The sequence below is a fragment of the Mesoplodon mirus genome (assembly GCF_964341445.2).
Source record: "Mesoplodon mirus genome assembly, chromosome: 3".
Taxonomy (NCBI): domain Eukaryota; kingdom Metazoa; phylum Chordata; class Mammalia; order Artiodactyla; family Ziphiidae; genus Mesoplodon; species Mesoplodon mirus.
In genome coordinates, this window is record NC_138978.1 from 196723272 (window position 1) to 196739168 (window position 15897).

General features: G+C 39.1%; 1 long non-coding RNA gene across 1 annotated transcript; it reads right to left on the reverse strand.

Annotated features, from left to right (window-relative positions):
• Positions 1 to 243: 243 nt before the first annotated feature.
• Positions 244 to 15756, reverse strand: LOC309800239. Its single transcript, XR_014293420.1, has 2 exons — positions 15635 to 15756; positions 244 to 3331 (listed from the first exon to the last, which is right to left on the reverse strand). It is a non-coding gene; the product is annotated as an uncharacterized lncRNA (long non-coding RNA).
• Positions 15757 to 15897: the final 141 nt, after the last annotated feature.

Here is a 15897-nt window from a genome sequence, read left to right on the forward strand (position 1 = left end):
CCTTTTAAATGCCAGCCATGTTGGCCTCCCCACACACTCATTACTCTGGTATATGCAACGTGCTCTGCTTAGATCATGCTTCCTTGCATTGCATTGGAAAGTGCCTCCAGCCAGAAAGCCAGGGTAATATTAGGGCTTGTTTTTCCTCCCAGCTTAGTAATCACACACTTGGGCTGCTTATTGTTCAATGCCTGTAAACAATTGTTTCATATTGTTGACCTGAAACAATTAGACTCTCAGATATTTTTCCAGCAAAGATTGGTTTATTCGGGATCAGCAGAGAATTGCAATTTGGGATCTGCAAACATGGTAAGCCACCTGCAAGACCCCACTTGACAAGGTTAAGGAGATTGCTTTTGTAGAGAGAAAAAGGAAGTCGGGAGGGCTATAGTAAACAAGTAGTCCATGGCTTTTCATTGGCTGAGTCCTTGCAAGTAAGAAGTCTTCCTTCTTCCTGTTGGGCTCTGCTCTTGTCACAGGGTGTGAGAGCTTCCCCTTCTGGTCTCCCAACTCTATTTAACTGAGGTTTCTGTTTATTAATTTTTTAGAATATTTAGTCCAGTTTTCCAATCATTTCCTAGCAGGCAAATCTGGTAACAGTTACTCCATCAAGACTAGAGGTGAAAGTTAAAATTATCTTTTAGAAATACATACTTTTAATGACACAATTATGAGGGAAATAAAATAATTTATAAATCTGTATGTTCATTTGCATAATAGTTTATTAATATGTACTCATAGAAAGGAGAAAAGAAGCATGTATATAAAAAATAATGATTGTGGGGATTGGTAGTGAAATTTTTGTTGTCTTTAGTTTTATTTTGCAACTTTTCAATAGCCAATATGCCTTTATTTTTCAATTAGAAAGATGTTATTTTTTTATGGAAATGTAGTTGATTTACAGTTTTTTAGGTATACAGCAAAGTGATTCAGTTATATATAATTTTTCAGATTCTTTTCCATTATAGGTTATTACAAGATGTCGAATATAGTTCCCTGTGGTATACAGCAGGTCCTTGTTGTTTAGCTGTTTTATACACGGTAGTTTGTATCTGTTAATCCCAAATTCCCAGTTTATCCCTCCCCCCACTTTCCATTTTGGTAATCTTAAGTGTGTTTTCTATGTCTGTGAGTCTATTTCTGTTTTGTAAATAAGTTCATTTGTATCATTATTTTAGATTCCACATATAAGTGATACCGTATGATATTTGTCTTTCTCTAACTTACTTCACTTAGTATGACAATCTCTAGAAAAATGTTATTTTAAAAGTTCTGTTTGATATAGAATATGGTATGGTCTTTCTGTATCATCCACTTTTTAGTAAGCATTATTGACATGATATTAAATAAATGGATGCTTATGAATTTCAATTATTAAATTTAGGGAGACTTTCTCTACATGCCACATTTGCAAAGTTGGGTCATTGTTAATTTAAGACTTAATAATGGTCATGGACTTCAGAGTTGACAGGAACTTCAAAAGCTCGTCTGGTTCAATCTCTGAAAGTAACTGATGTTTTATGAAGTAAAGTGATTTCATGGAGGTTTGATAGTTAGTTAATAGCAGAATCAGGGCTAATTTCCATTGTAGGGTTTTTTGATACTACTCCAAACTGCATACTTCTTTGAAGAGGTCTGGAGGTAACTTATAGGTTAATAGGCCATTACTAAATTAAAGATTTAGGGGTTCATTAGAATTAAGTAAGAAAGGAAGCAGGACTAGATGCTACTAGCTATCTGTGATTGTAAAACTGGGCAGAAAATTAAGATTTCTGTTGTTGAGACAAAATTGAAAACACTTCCAGCTAGAATAAACATGCATTTTTATATTTATAGAGACACACTTTGGGAGAGTATTTATCATAAATAGGATTTTACTGTGTGAAAATGCACTCATATATATATTTATAACACATTAAATGACCCATTTGTAATTAATAGTGTCAGTTTAACACATTTATGTGCAAATGTCACGGAAAGAGTACTTCTAAGTAAGTTAAACATCTGCAATATCATTTGTATTAATAATTTGCTGAGCAAACCTTATCTTCAAATAGCATAAAATAGTAAGCTCTAGTTCAGCTCAGATCAAAATAAGACAAATTCTATATCAATTTATTCAGAATAAATGAGATTTCTTTAAGCGTAGTAGTGATTCATATTCTGGTGCACCCTTAATTCTCTGTTTAAGTCCCTCTTGCAGCTTCCACACTAAACTCAGCCAAGTCAGTCAAAGGTGGGCAAATGTAGCCCATTTGGGTCAACCATATTTTCACTCCACCAGCATTTCCACTTCATCAAGAATGCCACAGAATTATTTTTCTTTTAAAGTTATTTATCTGTTTGTTTGTTTGTTTGTTTATTTATGGCTGCATTGGGTCTTTGTTGCTGCGTGCAGGCTTTCTCTAGTTGCAACGAGCGGGGGCTACTCTTCGTTGTGGTGCACGGTCTTCTCTTTGCGGTAGCTTCTCTTGTTGCAGAGCACGGGCTCTCGGCACACGGACTTCAATAGTTGCAGCACATGGGCTCAGTAGTTGTGGCTCGCAGGTTCTAGAGCACAGGCTCAGTATTTGAGGTGCACAGGCTTTGTTGCTCCGTGGCATGTGGTATCTTCCCAGACCAGGACTCAAACCCGTGTCCCCTGCATTGGCAGGCGGATTCTTAACCACTGCACCACCAAGGAAGTCCCAGAATTCTTGATGAAAGGAGGTAATAATTAGAATTGATTATTCATCTCATCTCAAGATGCAATCAGGATTAATCCTATTATTCTCTTCATCCAAAATTATTTTAATCCTGACAAGAAGCCCAAGATTCAGTCTCATCCTCAGACCCCTCCATTGTGCCTATGAGACACATTACTTTTCACGGGTAAAATCCCTATACGCTCATCACGATGGGTCTGTGAAAGTAAGTTTACCTTCTTCTACTGGAGCGTGGATACTCCCTGAGGATACTGATTCCACAGAAAATGATTCCTTTCCTTTCACACTCACATACAGTTGAGTTGGGGGAAGGAAGTTAGTGTTCTTATTCTTAGTCACTGCTTCTGGAAGGTTGCTTCTTCCTTTTTCTGCAAAATGCCCAGAGACTTTGAATTTTCTTCATCTACTCCAGCCAGATTGTGCAGGGGCACAGGAGTGCCTGCACAGTAACTTCCAATCTGACGGGAAAACCGGACCTCTTCTTGCTAAGCCAGAAGCCCTGGCTCAGGGATGCATCCTGTTGAGTGAGGTTCCTGTTTCTAAGGGGCTCAAAGGAACCATTCACTTCCAAGTTGACCTGCATGGCAGTGTCTGTCCAGAGGGGGTGCTGGGGTGTTTGTTTTTTTCTAAAAAAAGAAAAACAAAAGCATCGTATGGGCTGGTGGTTCTGGCTTGTCATGCACAGATGTCTGGGTCCCCCCCCCACTTTCCTCAAATCTTTTACGATCTGGTTTATGGCTGCTCTCTCCAAAACTACCACTATCATAACCTTGGTGATTCTTCACCTCAGATTTTTCCTTCCATGCTTATTATCCAACACCTGCACTGATTCCACAATCTCCAGTATTCCCCTCTCTGACTTCTACTGCCTGCGCTTCAAGCACATTCACTCCAGTATCTAAACTACAAAAACGTTTGACTCTGCTGGGATTTCCAGGCCATTGACAATTATTTACCTTATATCCTCTCTTCCTTCCTTACTCAGTTTAGATTCCGTGATCCATCATAGAAATCACTCCTTAAAACACATCTCTGATTATCTTACCCCTGTCTCTCTTTGTCCTACTTTCTGGTTGAAACGCCAACCCTGGCTAAAATTCAACTATCTGTTTGTTCTTCACCTTCACCCGAGTAATTGAATATAACTGAAGAAAAACAAACTATGAGACTGATTAGTCTCACTTTCATATGGTGACCACAAACCTTATAGAGGCCTTAGGGTTAACCGTGATCCTACTGCATTTTCTTAATCCAGAGATAGGCCCTCTTCAAGGTGACTCTTTCCCATTATCTCCAACCAAGCAACACCTTATCATATCTTCACATGTTCAAATTCTTATTTCAGGAGAAAATAGGAGCAATCTGATGAAAATTCATATGAGTTTCCACCAATAAATATGTAATAAGTATGTACAGTTTACTCTTTACCTGCCTTTTCCCCCACACTTAACATTTAATGAACATCCAAATGCTATGCTGGGCATCAGCGATACAAAAGTAAAAAAAAAAAACAGTAAAAAATTTATAAACAGACTATAGTAGAGAAAAAGAGAAAATTGACATTTATTGAAATAAATGTAACTTGTGATTCATTCTAACAGTGAGACAAGGTACTTGGAAAGCCTAAGGAAAGAGATAACTAACTTAGCCTGAGGAAGGAAGGATTCTAAGAGAAACAAACATTTGGCAAAGGGCAGTTGATGAAGATGATTATAGGATATAAAATCAGAGAAAACAGGATATAAAAAGGCATTCTACATGCTTGTAAGGGTTGATAGGGGCTCATGATATTTACCATAGTTGAGTCCAACTTTTCCATTTGTGTACTAGTTCTTATTCCTTCACCTACTAAAGGGCTTTACAGATACAATTACCTCCATTTATCCTATATCATCCAGTTTCCCCGATACACTGGATAATTCCCACAAGAACACAAAAATGTGATACATCTTATTTTAAACCCTTTAATATTACCGTAAAGCTGGGTGAAGGGAACACAGGATCTCTGTAATACTTTTGCAGCATCTTAGGCATCAACTGTCACTTCAAGATTAAAACTTAAAAATATAATAATCTTAATAGTAAATCTCCTATAAAGAACTGTACATACTGACTGTTTCCACTGCTCCTTCAATTCTCCTGAACACACTCCAACGACTTTAGTCCCCACTACTCTGTTGAAACTGTTTATGTTAGTGTCTTCAATGGCCACCTTATTGCCAAAGTCAATCCATAATTCTCAGTCCTTATCCTCTCCTGCCTTTCAGCATCGTGTGACCCAGATGACCACCGTCTAAAAACTCCGACATACTTTAGCTACCTGGACTTCAGAGATGGAGGGGCAACACTTTTTCTCCATCCTCTTCTCTTCGACTTATTTTGACTAAACTTTGAAGTGCCCAGGCCTCAATCCTCGGATCCCTCTCTCTCCCCCTCCCTCTCTCTCTCCCCCCTCCCTCCATCTCTCTCCCTTCCCTTCCTCTCTCCCCTCTCCCTCCCTCTCTCCCCTCTCCCTCCCTCCCTCTCTCTCTCTCTCTCTCTAATCTCACCCATTTTCTTGACTTCCAGATTCACATCCCCAGTGTCACATTCTCTCCTACACTGCTGACTCTCATTTTTACCACCTACTCCACACTTCCACCTGTATGTCAAATAGACACCTCAAAGTAAACATGTTGATAGGGCTCAGGACATGCTACCCCAAATAGGGCACCTTGACATATTAAATACCTTAAACCGCAGGAATTTTCTAAAAGGCAGAAGCAGGAAGGGCACTCTGACCTGTTCCCCCCTCTCCTCTTCTCTGAAATAGGTCATGAAACTCCCACGTGAAAGATACCGTCCCTGTATCTGGAAGAGGGAACACATTCTTATCACCAGAGACAGGGCATTGCGGGCTGAAAAATCTTGCTTTCACAAGATTAGCAAACCTTGTTAAACTAACCTTCATCTTCCTAGCTACCACTTCACCACTTACTACCCCTCACCCAAATGCCTTAGTCTTGTCAATTCTTCACAAATGGATTGTTTGTTTGTCTGAAAGGTATAAAAGCTTCCTGCTGTGGTCACTTCTTCAGGTCTTCACTGTCTTGTGAAAACTCCCATGTATATAAAAATTTAATACAATGCATATGCTTTTCTCCTGTTAATCTGTCTTTGTCAGTTTAATTTTCGGACCCGGCCCAGGACGCTTAGAGGGTCAAGGAAAGCTTTTCCTCCCCAACAATGTCTAGAGCAGAACTCTTGCTTCATCTCCCTTCCTTACACCCCCAAACTAGCTCTTTCCTCGGTGTTCTCTTCATAGGACGGAGCAGGACCACTTACCAAGTTTGTCAAGCCCCAAATCCCAAAGGAATCTTTAATTCAGATATACATCTCACCATCCATTCCATTCCATTAGGAAATCCTGTGTTCTCTGTCTTCTAGATGAATCCAGAATCAGTCCACTTCTCACAGCCTGGGTCTAAGCCCTCAGCAGCTCTCTCCTGCACTACCGCAGTAGCCTCCTAGCCAGTGCTCCCGCAGTCACCGCTGCTCCCATACAGGCTTTTCTACACAGTGTTCACAGTGATACTTTAAACACTAAAGTCATGTCAATCATGATTTAATATCATATCAATCTTATGTTCCAAAACCTTCTAATGAAATCCCATGACACTTAGAATAAAATCCAAAACCTTTGTCATGGACTAAAAATACCTGCAGAAAAGACTTTTCAGACCTAATTAGCTGCCATCACGCTTCTTTACCTACACTGCCTCAGTACTGTTCCTTAAACACAGTGGGTACCATTTTGCCTCAGAAACTTTGCATTTATTGTTTCCCCTGCATGGAATGGTCCCTCCTCCCCTCCAGCCCTGATATCTTCATCATCTGTTTCACATATCCTTTTAGATCTTTGCCCAAATATAACCTTATTTGAGGTGGTCAGATATTTTGGAACTGCTCTCTGTAAAAGACAATACCCTCCCAATCTGGGGTCCCTCTCTTTCTCTGCTTTATTTCCTTCAGACCACTGATCACAACCTGATATTTTCTCTACGTATGTGTTTTTTATTGTCTTCATCCTCTATTAGAAAGTAAGCTGAATGGGGAATTTTTCTCTTCTGTTCACTGTACTAAAGCTAATGCCTAGGCAGTGCTTAGTGTATAGTAGGTGATCAAGGAGTATTTTTGGATGACTGATTCACTAATTGAATGAATGAATGAACTTTAAGGCCCAGCTCTACCAGGACACAGTTTACTCTTTACCTGCCTTTTCCCCTACACTTAACATTTAATGAACATCCAAATGCTACGCTGGGCATCAGGGATACAAAAGTAAAAAATAGTAAAAAAATTATAAACAGACTATAGTAGAGAAAAAGAGAAAATTGACATCTATTGAAATAACTGCAACTTGTGATTCATTCTAATAGTGAGACAAGGTACTTGGAAAGCCTAAGGAAAGAGATAACTAACTTAGCCTGAGGAAGGAAGGATTCTAAGAGGAACAAATATCTGGTAAAGGGCAGTTGATGAAGATGATTATAGGATATAAAATCAGAGAAAACAGGATATAAAAAGACATACTACGTGCTTGTAAGTGTTGATAGGGTCTCATGATATTTACCATAGTTGGAAAAATAAAGTAAAATCAGTGCTGAAATCTAAGCAGCCAAATATAATTTGGTCTTTGTCCGATTTATATCCTTTTATTCCTTCTTCATCTTTCTGCTTGTTATTTGCAGAGACTCGTTTACAAGAGACCTAATTTGGGAAAATTGATTTTCAGAGTCAGAAAATTTCAAGGTCATTTGGAATAAAGACCTAAGAGACATATATATTTAGGATTCCCTTTACCGATAGGTATCTAAATACTGACTTTTTTTAGATGTCTATGCTTCCTTAGGGTACCTCGCTCTATGCTTTGTGTTGTTTTTTAATTGAAGTGTAGTTGATTTACAACATTATATTAGTTTCAGGTATACAGCATAGTGATTCAATATTTTTATAGATTATACTTCATTTAAAGTTATTACAAAATAATGACTGTATTTCCCTGTGCTGTACAATATATTCTTGTTGTTTATTTTGTACACAGTAGCTTGTATCTCTTAATCTCATACCGCTATTTGCCCCTCCCCTCTTCCCTCTCCTCACTGGTATCGACTAGTTTGTTTTCTTTATATATCGTTTTGTTATATACATTTGTTTGTTTTATTTTTTAGTTTCCGTATATAAGTGATGAAACAATATTTGTCTTCCTCTGACTTATTTCACTAAGCATAATACTCTCTGGGTTCATCAACGTTGTTGCAAAGGTCAAAACTTTTTTTTTAACACCTTTATTGGAGTATAATTGTTTACAGTGGTGTGCTAGTTTCTGCCGTATAACAAAGTGAATCAGCTTTACATAAACATATTTCTCCATATCCGCTCCCTCTTGCGTCTCCCTCCCACCCTCCCTATCCCACCCCTCTAGGTGGTCACAAAGCACCAAGCTGATCTCCCCGTGCAATGCAGCTGCTTCCCACTAGCTATGACTAATATTCCATTGTGTGTGCACGTGTGTGTGTGTGTATACCACATCTTCCTTATCCATTCATCTGTCAATGGACACTTGGGTTGCTTCCATATTTTGGCTATTGTAAACAATGTTGCTGTGAACATTGGGGTGCATGTATGTTTTTGAATTAGTGGTTTTGTTTTTGGATATATACCCAGGAGTGGGATTGCTGAATCATATATATGCTAAAAATAAGGTATTCTATAAAATATAAAGCTCTCTTAAAATCTTGTTAATACTTAGCATGACACATAGTTAAAACAGTAATATTTAGTGAAGTGTGACAATATTTGGAAATATGAACCAAGGTTTTATACCTGTGTTTCCTTATATTACTTAACCTTTCTCCAATTTGAGTACTCAGGACATTAAGCTCTCAATGCCTTAGGGAAGAGATTTAATATAATACAAGTGGAGGGAAAAAGAGCCATCTCTACCTTTTTATTGCCAAAAGCAAAAGCTTCCAGGGGAGGTGTGGCCCAAACAACAGATTCAAAACACCTCTGAAGAACTCAGAGTAGAGCTCCCTGTCTAGAGACAAATTTTACTTTTCCCAGATTGGTGTGGGAAGCTCGTTAGAAGGAAGCCAGGAGAGAGTAAACTGCTGGATTTGTGAGAAACTTCTTTCTCCATTTGGTGCGAGTCCAACACCCATTGCAGAAATGCAGAATCCTAGGTAGTTTTGCAGAGCCAACAGGAGCAGAAACTATGCCCCTGCAACCTGTTACAAAAGACAGAGCAAGGGCAGTCATACACACACTCAAGGGTGACCTACAAGTTAATAGGGTGATAATTCCACAGAATTTCCATGGCTAGTGTTATCTGGGAGCAAGAAAATGATGCTCATGCACTAAGGAGAGGCACCAAAATGGCAAGGGCAAAAGCCCACCAGGCCTTGAGGTTAGGAATGAGGGACCAATCAAGTCAGCCTTACAGCCTTAAAAGGGACAATACAAGTCCTGGATGAAGGACCAGAGGGCATGAGGATGTGACAGTGGATACGTAATACAGTGGATAAGCAATTTTAAAACCAGTGAACAGATCAGACATCCCCCACTCTCAACCTTTGATCTCCTCTTAAAGAACTAGAACCAAAATGAAAACTGAGGACAACTAAGGTTAAAAATAGAAAGTGAATTCAGTGACAGAGCAGGAAAGGAAGTTCTACTTCATATGCCTTTGAGTTGTGGGCTAAGAATTGGACTTGCTACATTTGTTTTCACACACACACACATACTGCCATAAGCAAATGTCTAAACGTTTATAAGTCGTGTCTGTTTGTTACAAATCCAAACATACAATCGTCTCTTACTTTGGGAATTGAGCACAAAGGATAGGAGGGATTTCCTCAACTTGGCTCATTCATTATCTTTTTAAATCTACATGTTCTTAGTGATGTTTGAGAAACAGTCAATGTTTTTTTGAAAGAGAAACTCACAAGAGTGGATACAGGAATGCAAAGGGCCTCTGAATGTTTTCCTCTTAAATGAGTTTTAGGCATTTAATTTATATAAAAATGGTATGAGATCAACTGAGAAGACAGGTCTAAGTTGCCATCATGAAAAAAAGTTTTTAAGTTCCCAGAGCTAAGATCCTACTTAAAATACAGACCATCGAAGATTGAAAGCATTTGTCAGGCTTTAGGAGAAACATATTTGAGTGTTTGAAGAGCTTTAGCATATTATTATTACTAACAATGCAGCATTTAAATGCTGATCTCAGAGAAGCCATCCACTTGGCAAACAAATCAGCAACTCCCATTTCCAGAGCAGCTGAGATGAGTGTCAATTCCCTGACGAGGCAGATTAATTTCCCGTGAACACGTCATTAAAGCCAGCTCTGTATGCAACACGCAATGTCTCGGCAATCAAAGATCTGTGGCGTCCCGAATATGCAAAAGCAGCAGCTAAGATACAATTTACCCCTTACTGAAGGAAAAGTGATCACCCAGGCACAAAATCCTGTGGAAAAGAAAACATGCAGGATGGGGCCACCTGAGGTTCTGAGTCACTTGCTTTTATCGTATTTCTTGGGACTTGGCTGCTGTGTTTTGTATTTCCCTTGAGATTAGCTGTGACAGACCACTGGGGAGATTGGGAAGGTGTCCTCTAAGTATTTATGCAGAAAAGTATGGAAATGTCAAAGAAGTCAAATGGTTTTTATATGCTTCTTGCATGGTCTCATATAGTCCCTTAATTTAAAATAGCATCTACTGCACAGTATGCAGTGTATTAACCAGCTGGAATCTATGGTCCTTGAGATTGAGAGAAAAGAGGCAGCCACATGAAAATTGAGAAGATTAGAAGCCTAGTGTGTTGCCCATCCAACAGAGAGCTGCCTGGGGATACTTTATCAGAGGGGTCCATGGAGCTCTATGACCACAGATGAAGTCGCCCAAGAAAAGCCACACTGTGGCTTTCACTACATTTTGTGTCTTTCATGCAGAGGATCAAATTTGTTGCTGTGATTCAATGCACTCATTGCTCTGTTATTAGAAAAAGGATTTTGGAGTAGCTCTTATACTTGAACTCTCTAATTCACTGTTATGTGATAATCTATAACTAAGTTATTGGGAAAAGGAGGGGCTCTAATTTATTGAATACCTGGTATAAGTCAGATCCCTTGCTAAATATTTGCATGTGTTAATTCCTTAAGCATCTGAAGTAGATATTACCTCCTGCTTACAGATAAGGAAAATGGGGTTAAGAATGTTCCTGGTCACAGAACCAAGAAAATAACAATGCTGAGTCTCAAAGGCAGGTCTTTTGGACTCCAAAGTCCTTGTTTGTGCTACTGTGCCACATCCTTCCTTTTCTTAAAGACAGAGTAGTAGTAAATATCATGCTAACCTTAGCAGCAGAGACACCGAGTTGAGGGGAATATGTATACCTTGGGGTGCAGCGTTAGATGAGCTCTGTGGGAAATCAGACACATGCTCATTTCCCAGGAGCCCTACTGCCAGCGTTCCCTGCCTGGTGGGTTGATATCTCTTGTCCAGATTGTTCAGAGGAGCTAATGTTATCCCTTGAGAGGGCCTCACAACTTACCAGCTGAAAAAGGAACAGAAAACAAATCCACTGAACATTTAAACACAAAACTAACAGAGGAATAGGCATCAGCGGCTCTCTGTAAAAGGAAATTACACCAAACTAACCTCTGTCAGTTCATGGAGTAGGTAAATAAAATTCAGATAAGGGAGAACAAGGGGTCCTAGTTGGAAATGGATTTGAGGCTTTCAAAAATCTGTCTCCAGTGAGAACTGTTGGGCGATAGAATTACCATAAGTCCTGCGGCCTATTTTGCCATGCCTAGGGAGCCTTAGCAAAGATGGAAGCCAGTGGAGGAAAGAAAGAGATACTTTATATAATGGAGAAATGTGAGTGGTATGGTATCCCCAGGATTAATGCTTAGAAAAACTTTACTTCTAAAATTTTATGCATAATTGTAAGGAATAAAAACTCCACATCACACACAACAACAGATTCTAATTTGAAATACTAAGATAACAAGCTGGCGAATTTCTCCAAATCATGTGAATGGGCTGGAAGACGAGAGATGAATTTGAAGTAGTCAAGAATTAACTAGCATATATTCAGTCATTCACGTTTTAGGTTTGAGGCCAGACACTAGAAATAAACAAAAGGTTCCAGCAACAAATTAATTCATGACCCTTGGTTTGTAAGTGCAACATTGTGATCTGTGGTGCCAGAAAATTTGAATAAAGTGGATAAAAGTTTCTTTCTCTAAAGGGTATAAAGTATAGATACAAACAAAGAACTATAATACAACATGGTAAGTATAAGGACAGATACACACAAAGAATGCTTTAGCATAGAGCTTCTCTGCCGTAGTATTACTGGCATTTTAAGTTGGATAATTTTTAGTTGTTGGGGAGTGTCCTGTGCATTGTAGCTGTTTAGCAGCATCCCTGGTGCCTCTGCACAACAGATGCCAGTGGCACCGCCTCCCTACCAAATTTTGACAACCAAAAATGTCTCTAGGCATTGCTAGATGTCACAAAGGAGGGATGTGAAATTGTTCTCCCTTGAGAAACTCCATTGCTTAGCCGTTCGCACAAGGGGCATCTAACTCAGCCCTGAGATGATGGTGAGGAGGGGGCAATCCAGGGGGAAAGAGAGGGCTCAGAGGCTGGAGGAAGGCTTTGGAGGTGATGCCTAAGCAAAGGTGTTGAGAGTGAGTAGGTGGTGGCCAGCCAGAGGGAAGATATACCAGATCAGAAGCATTCCTGAAAGCAGAAGGTAAAGAAAACTCCGGTTCCTCAGTTTGGAAATTCAGTTTGCTGTACTTTGTTGGACATTTATTGAACGCCTACCATAGGCCAGGTGCTCAGAAGACAAAAGTTCAAACAAGCTCCCAGCCCAGTTAAGCGATCCCCAGTCTCAACATCTCCCCACACTTGTGTATTGTAATATTGTGATTGTTTGTGTGGTTTGTCTTACACAATTTGTTACTAACGCTTCATTTTAAAAAAATGTTTGGTAGTGGTTTACTATTACCAATAAGTTATCCCTGGAGTGAAATCATTTTCATTCCCTGGCTTTCTGATATTTGTTTTGAGTGATGGGTAAAGGGGTGGTGTTCAAGGAAGGCCATCTTACTGGGAAACATGGTTCATCCTAAATTTGCCTCATTTATGATACAGCTCAGAAATGGTTGCCCTAGTGCTTATTATTAGTTTTGGTGGACAAAAGCCTGAGATCTATTTAAATTAGGGAAAAGAGAGAGACAACTAAAACAGAGTGTGATAAAACAGAAATAGACTTGCAGATATATTATAGAAAACAAACTTATGGTTACCAAAGGGGAAAGTTGGGGGGGAGGGATAAATTAGGAGGTTGGGATTAACAGATACAAACTACTATATATAAAACAGATAAACAACAAGGACCTACTGTATAGCACAGGGAACTGTATTCAATGTCTTGTAATAACCTATAATGCAAAAACATCTGAAAAAGAATATATATAACTGAATCACTTTGCTGTACACCTGAAACTAATGCAACATTCTAAATCAACTATACTTCAATAAAAATAATTAGTTAAAATAGAGTATGAGCAGAAGATCTAAATACACATTTCTTCAAATAAGACATACAGATGGCCAATAGGCACATGAAAACATGCTCAGCATCGCTAATTATTAGAGAATTGCAAATCAAAACTACAATGAGGTACCACCTCACACCGGTCAGAATGGCCATCATTAAGAAGTGTACAAACAATAAATGCTGGAGAGGGTGTGGAGAGAGGGAACCCTCCTACACTCTTGGTGGGAATGTAAATTGGTACAACCACTATGGAGAACAGTATAGAGATTCCTTAAAAAGCTAAAAATAGAGTTACTAAGTGATCCAGCAATCCCACTCCTGAGTGTATATCCACAGAAAACCATAATTCAAAAATACACATGCACCCCTATGTTCACTGAAGCACTGAAGTTCACTGAATCACTATTTACAGTAGCCAAGACGTGGAAGCAACCTAAACGTCTATCAATAGAGGAATGGATAAATAAGATGTGGTACATATAGACAATGGAATATTACTCAGCCATTAAAAAGAATGAAGTAATGTCATTTGCAGCAACATGGATGGACCTAGAGATTATCATACTAAGTGAAGTAAGCCAGACAGAGAAAGACAAATACCATATGATATCACTTATATGTGGAATCTAAAAATGACAGAAATAAACTTATTTACAAAACAGAAATAGACTCACTGACAGAGAAAACAAACTTATGGTTACCAAAGAGGAAAGGGAGTAGGGATAAACTGGGAATTTGGGATTAACATATACACACTAGCATATATAAAATAGATAATCAACAAGGACCTACCATATAGCACAGGGAACTATACTCAATATTTTATAATAACCTATAAGGGAAAAGAATCTGAAAAAGAATATATATATATATATATATATATATATATACACACACACACACACTCTTGTATAACTCAATATCACTTTGCTGTACACCTGAAACTAACACAAAGGTATAAACCAACCATGCTATAACAAGAAAAGAACATATCCCACTAAAAAAAGAAAGTGTGATAAACTCACCCACATATTTTTGACAGTTTTTATCTTGTTTTTATCTCTTCTTTTGGTTTCTTTGGTATCATCTTTCCTAGTTTCCCTTCTTCCTCGTCAACCATTTTCTATCTTAGCCTCTCTTGGCATTTTCTATGGTTCTGGTCTCTTTTCAGCACATGATTTTTTGAGAGCCCACTGTGTGAGGATACTATTTTAGGCAGTTTTGGTGTTGCTCAGGGATGCCTGCATTTACGAATCTACATTAGTGGCTCAATAACTTGGGGGTGAGATGGAGACTATGAAAAATGTGTCTATTTTGTTTTGGTGGTGTTGCTGCCCCCCTCACATACACTGGGGTGATCTTGTGGCCACACTCAAAACCATGGCAGGAGGGAAGAACTGCTGATGAGGGGCATATGCCTTAAGTTTCCAGGATATTGGGCAAAATAACAACAACAAAACAGGTTTAGAATCCTAACTGTTTGAAATATGCTTCTAGAACTATCATCCAAACCTGTGGCTTCAAATACCACCTACACCTTGCTGACTGACTGACTCATCCAGACCTTCCTCCCAAGCCCCAGAACCATCTCTACATGCTCTGGGATGTCCCCCAGGTACCACTACAAACTGAGCACATCTGGAAATTCATATATTATTTATTACCCAAATCTCCTGTCTCCTCCTGCAGTTTCTACATCAGTTAAAGTCACAACCCTCCATCTAGTACCTCAGCCAGAGATCTGCTCATCTGACATTCCACCCTCCGTTGTTCCTACTTGTCACTCACCGAGAGCTGAATATTCTATCTTCTTAATATATTTTCTGTCATCATATCCTCTCTTTCTCTTTCTCATTGACTTATTTTTAAAAAATCCAGACTGCCTTTGCTCTTTCAGTCTTCTACGTGGTTCTCATAGAATAGTCAGATCAAGTCACATCCCAGCTTAAAACCTTAAAATTCCGTATTTCCCTATAGCTGTAAAATAAATTGATCCTTGCCACCCAAATCCCCTTACATTTTGTCATTCCTATCATATATCTGTCTGTCTTCAACACCAAGACCACAAACCTAGCCCAAATCACTGTCATATCTTGCCTGGGCAAATAAAGCCTCACTTTTGTTTTCTCTGTGGTCATGCTTCTCTCCTCATAATCTGTCTTCCACATGGTGCCCAATGTAATCATTTAAAAATATCATCCCTCTGTAAAACCCTTAATAGCTTCTCTGTGAACTAAGGACAAAATACAGTCTTTAACTTGCCCACAAGTCGCTGCATGATCCAGCCCCTCCCAGCCACCCAATCTGACCTGCGTTCCCTCTCCAGCTCCTCAGGATACTCCAGCCACAATGCTTCCCTTCAGGTCTGCAAATGTGCCTCTGGTTCCTCCTTTCCCCAGGGTCTTCCCACACACTGTTTTCTCTGCCTAAAATACTCTTCCCTCCACGTTTTCCCCAGCTAAGTCTTACTCATCCTTTGGGTATCATCAGACCAAATAACTTGTGGTTTTTCAAAAATGCTAGGCTATTTATGTCACCATTCCTTGCTATTTTTTTTTTTCATTTGAAATAG